Raw genomic sequence first — 6,000 nt, 5'->3', positions numbered from 1 at the left:
TGAATTTACGAAAATAGGGGGGCCAAAAAAAGCTAGTTAAAACTTAGAGGGCCAAAAAAGAAATAATTCTTTTATTTTTGAAATTGAACTCTGTCTTGTAAGCATTCATAGGAGGGGTTTTCTACTAATATGGATGATTTAAAAATCCAAAATTTGGGGATAATAAGAAACCTGGACCAATTTGAAATAAATTAAAAAAGAAACTATTTCGTAAAAGTACAATTTCAGAAATCAGTTTGAAAAATACTTTTGGAAATTTCTGAACAAATTAGTTTGCTTTCAAAATTGTTGTAAATTTCGAAACAATTTCGTTTTTGCTCGAAATTTGCATTTTGTCTTTTGCGTTTGACAAACACAGACAGACAAATTTTGGCTAAAATATTTTTCGATTTGTCTTGTGAAGAAAAAATAGTCCTCGCATTTTTGTTCTGCTTTCAACAGAAACATTTAGACTATTGCCATTTCTAATTGTCTTTTGTGAGAATTAAAATGTTATATCATCCTTTACATTTGACAAACCCATTAATGGACCAGTAATGTTTTAGCTAACGCATTATATATGTTGTCAACATTTAATAACATGTTAGGACAATTATATATATATATCAAAATTTTATCACAACTCATGACATTATTACATATGTTGTCAACAGTTTATAACAACACAACAGTATATGTTGTAACAGTTTAAAAATGTTTTTTTTTTATATTAATCTTCTCGAGTGATTTTTTCTTTACTTAGGTCCAAATTTTAAGATTTTCATTCATTCTTTCCTACTAAATAACAAGCAATATGTTATTCAATATTGACTATGTATTCTAAAAACCTTTGTTCCCATCCATAAATAGGTATATTGAACCTCCTAATTATAATGGATTTTGGTATGGGAAGAGCGCTACTTAGTAAAGGCAGTGCGTTAGAAAGGTCAATTTATGTATTTGCTCTTCCTCTACTAAATTAGTTTGGGGAGGGCATTATAAGGATCATTTAATAAATAGTGCCAAAATAGAAGGACTTAGATAAAAACTAATAATAAATCTAATATTTTATTCACTTGTAGTTTCTCTCACATAAACAACCAAAACCCTAATATCGTCACTACTATCAACATCGCCATTAGTATTAAAAAACTTGCAAAGTTTCCCATCACTATAGTCTTAGTTTCTAGCTTTTAATGATGTCTCAAGATCTCATGGATGAGGAACCACCGTTAATGAAGGAGGCAACCTACATCAAGAAAGGAGATTCCTTTGACTTAACCGTAGACATCGACTTAAACGAAACTATCGACTTAAACAAGGACATCGACTTAAACGAAGTTATCGACTTAAACAAAGACAGTTATAATGAAGATAATATGTCTCGGGTAAAGAAATATCATTTTCTTGTCTTCCTCTATGGTTGAACAAACGTTTTAGGGTTTTAGGTCGTTTTTGTCGTAAAGAATTTTCGGTTGGATCGACTGAAAAAGACAACAAATTTCGGTCTTAACGGCTGAAAAAGATGACAAATTTCGGTTGGGTTGATTGAAAAAGATAACAAATTTCGGTCAGTCCCCCTGAAAACAGTAATAAATTTCGGCTGAGATGGCTGAAATTAGTCTGTTTTTTCAACCGCTCTGGCCAAATTTTTAAAAAAAATTCAGTTGTTATTCATGAATTTTTATTTATGCTAAGCGAAATTTCTTTTATGTAAATGTCGCTTATATATTTTTCGATTACATCCTTGTTTGTATTCTTCATTGCAATATTGATAGTTGAAATCTTAAAAAGTTACTTTAATTAGTGTTAAAATCCTAAAAATCTATGGAGAAATCAAGCAATAACAAGAATTACAAACTCTCTATGGAGATGAATGTTATATTAGTCATCTAGGGTTTAGGTCGAACATGATTCTCTCTTCTCTCTCGAAGGTTTTTAGTCGAACATGAGGATACTCTATTTTCTCTCGTTTGGTCCAAAATAGTTTGATGGGAGGGACCAAAGTATAAATTTGGAATATTTTTTTAAAAATATTTATCCCTCCCTATTCTAAAAAGAGTGCTCTCCCTATCTAATGCACTGCCTTTTCTAAAAAATGCTCTTCCTATACCAAAACCCATTATAATCGGTCAATAGTCTAAGTCTAACAAATTTATTGTTTATCTCAACTTTATTTCGAACTAAATGTTTTTGTAACACTTTTAAAATGTGGTTAAAATACAAATTAATATTTAGAAATTTCATCACCTCATTCAACACATTGACTTGACTTAAAAAAAAACACAGCTGATGCATGTAAAAATCAGCTAATAAATATCATACATGTCTTTACAAGCTTAAATAAAATAAAGTAATATAGGTAAAAGATACTGTTTTAATGTGCCTAAAAACTCATTTATTTATGTCTTCGCCATTAGTTTAACTAAAATGGTATTTACTGTGGAAGGTATTGAAGTCACTTTCTAAGTAGGGACCTAGGGACCTAGGGTGAAGGGTCTGAATGAGAATCAAGGCTTTAAAAGACAACGCTCAAGAAGGAAAAGTAAGAAGAAAGAAAAGGATCCTCATCAAAAAAAGAAGAAAGAAAAGGAAAGATAACAATAAAGGGTGTTAATAAAGTTATCCAAAGACTTGAGACATATTTTGCCTACTAAAGTGGAACCCACTCAGCCACCCAGGAAACAAATCTTTTGGCTATGAAGGTAAAGAGAGGATGAGGACAGAGAAAGGGAGAGAGATAGATTGTGGTGAGAGGGGGGGGTTGACCAGTGGTAGTCGGGTCGGAGGAAGAACTCAATTTTTTTTTAGGAAGATTGAACTAAGTCTCAAAATCGGCCCATTAATTAGAACTAACTCCTGTCCAGAACAAAAATTCATTGTAGGTCAGCACAACAGTTTCCTGTCAGTTAGAAAATGGATGTTACAAAACTAGGTGTGCTTTACATGATATTAACATATTTGCCATGAAAGTCCCGTATTTCTCTTGTTTTTTCAGTAAAATTACAAATGGGTCATCCATTAAGATAATGACACGTCATTTTTTCTTTCTATTTTCGGTAAAATACAAATGTGTCATCCATTAAATAAACTCCCGTGTTCATTATGTAAGGGGTAATTACTATATATGTCAAAATAATATAGAAAATAAGTAAAAACATATAAAACATTTGAAAATTATTATACAGGTAAAAAAGTATACAAATACTAAAGCGGCGGCTGCTTTGGGCCCCCACCTATTTCAAGGCCTCTTTTATGTAGGTTAGTTTTATAGATGATTAAAAAATGAAGACATCGACAGGTTGGCGTTATAGCTTAGTGGTATAGGACCTGGTTTATGAGGTGAAGGTCAAGGTTTCGGTCCCTCCTTCATGCAATAGTTTGTATTTTATCTTCATTATTTGTTTGCTTGTACACAAAGGGGCCCCTATTCTTGCTTTGGCTTTAGGCCTCAAATACGCTTGGGCCGGCCCTGCTTAGGAACTCTGAAGCACTTTATCATACAGAAGAGATTGATGAAGAAATTGGCTGGTGATGGAGCTCGATTTCGACCAATAACCGACTCAAATGGTTGATGAGATTTAGAAGGTGAACTGAACCGGCGAAATCCAAATCGGTTGGTGATGGTGGTGTTCAAAGACGATGAATAAGTGATGATAAAGAAATGATAAATCGGTTGAGTTTAGAGAGAGAGGAAGATAGTTTACTGAGAAGAAGAAGAAGGTGAAGAGATGAGAAGATGTCCGGCTGAGTTGAGAGAGAGAGAGCGTGAAAGAACATTTGGTTTTAGAGAGAGAAAAGAAGAAATATTTAATTAAGGGGTAATTTCGGAAAACATCAAATACAAAATGACCTGATTAGTAGTTATCTATATTATTTTATCTCTATGCATCTTTACCAATAATATTTTGACAACTCTTAGTTAATAGTAAAAGGTGTAGGCTTTTGTAGCTATTGTGAAATCTTTTACTACCCAAATAGTCATTTTCCCATTATGTAATGCCCATTTTGTTATGTACAGTACATGACAAAATTTCCTATGCATTCCTTCCAAAATTTAAACTATTTTAATGAAAAGTTATATGACATTTTGTTATGTCCAGTACATAATAAAATTTCCTATACATTCCTTACAAAAGGTAAATGATTTTGATGAAAATTTATAGGACATTTTGTTTTGTGCAAGTATATAATAAAATTTCCTATACATTCCTTCCAAAACTTAAACTATTTTACTGAAAAATTATAGAGAATTTTGTTATGTACAAGTACATAATAAAATTTCCTATACATTCCTTCCAAAACTTAAAGTATTTTACTAAAATTTATGTATCGTACAATAAGCTAATACTTCAATCTTCAATATCTTAGAAACAAAAAGGGTTATTTCTCAAATAGCCCCCAACTTTGTGACCAGCTTCCTGCCTAGCCCCTTACTTTATCAAAAATATCCCGATGGCCATTTTTTTCAGATTCCGTTATAACACTGTTAACAAGTCATCATCTCTCTCTCATCCATCTCATCTCCTCTCTGTGCCACCTCATCATCTTCACCAGCGATTTTTCGGCCGACGACCTTCAGACATTAAAAAAGTATATATATTATTTTCTCTCTCATTTTTTTTAACAGACCTAAATCTCGTATGTTCGTGAATAACAGACCTTGGTATCTTCGTGATGAACAGACCTTTCATGGTCTGTTAAAAAAAAGAAAAAAAAAATTTAGAGAGAAAGAGGAGAGAGAAAATAATAATTTCTTTTAATGTTTAAAGATTGCGGACCTAAAAATTGGTCGGCCGACGACCTTCACCGTTGAAGATGATGAGGTGGCAGAAAGATGAGATGGAGGAGAGAGAGATGATGACTAGTTAACAGTGTTATAACCGAATCTGAAAAAAGGGGCCATCTGAATATTTTTGATAAAGTAGGGGGCTAGGCAGGAAACCGGTCACAAAGTTGGGGCTGTTAGGGAAATAACCCAAACAAAAATTTATAATAGAGATCTTATACAAAACCTCCACATAGTTTCAAGAAAAAAACCCAAACTTGTTTAAGAAAAAAACCAGATTTGTTCAAGAAATACCTAATGCAATTTTAAGTACACATTTCATAATTATTATTCATGTCAAAAAAATGCAAAGACTAAATACTCTTTTGTCATTTTGTGTAACTAATTTTTTTTTATTCCTTCTTCAAACTTTAAATCTATATATCATTATCTTGAAATGTTGGCTTTTAATGAAATTTATATATTTAGAAAGTTTTTTTCATTAGCTTTCTAACAAGATCCACTTTCGATAATTCTTTTCTAGAAAAACGATAAATGTTCTCAGTTTTTCTGCAAATTGAAAGAATTTGCAAACGTTAAATTGCAAACTAGGATGACAAAATGTAAATTATGACCTGAATTCGCAAACTTTACAAAATGCAATCTCGGGTTCAGATTTTTCAAACTCGGTTTGGAAATTGATAACAAAGAAAAAAATTGAAGTTTCTTCTTCAAATCTGAAAAATTTCAGTAACATCATCAGAGAAATTAGAATTTCGGATTTGGGTGCAAATAATCATCAACATTAAATTCATCGAAAACATCATATTCGTTACTGTCATCATCAAAATTAGGGTTTTGATTTTAAGCGAGAGAGATAGAAGAAGAACAGAGGTCGGCTCAGATTCATCACCGTCACAAGAACAATAGTAGGTGTTATTACAAGAAGTTGAACCTGATTAAAGAAGAATAAGCATCTAAAAAAGAAAAATGAAATCCATAGCAACTAAGAAAAAGAATTTGAGATTTAAGATGATAAAAATGGAGGATTTTCAAATCAAAGATGATAAAAACGAGTCCTAATAGAATAGGTTTGATCTTCTACCTCCAATTCCTTCTCGTTTTACTCGATAATGATTCAGTTATAAATATAAAGCTTGCTTGAAAGTTTTTTTGTTGAAGAGCTTGCTTAGAAGTTTGACGATCAATTTATAAATTGTGGTTTTATTTAATCTTACGAGACTCACGAACAA

Source organism: Eschscholzia californica, unplaced genomic scaffold (assembly GCF_041429995.1).
Source record: "Eschscholzia californica isolate CP2 unplaced genomic scaffold, dmEscCali1.0.p SCAF_3, whole genome shotgun sequence".
NCBI classification, from domain to species: Eukaryota; Viridiplantae; Streptophyta; class Magnoliopsida; order Ranunculales; family Papaveraceae; genus Eschscholzia; species Eschscholzia californica.
This window is presented reverse-complemented; position numbering follows the sequence as displayed.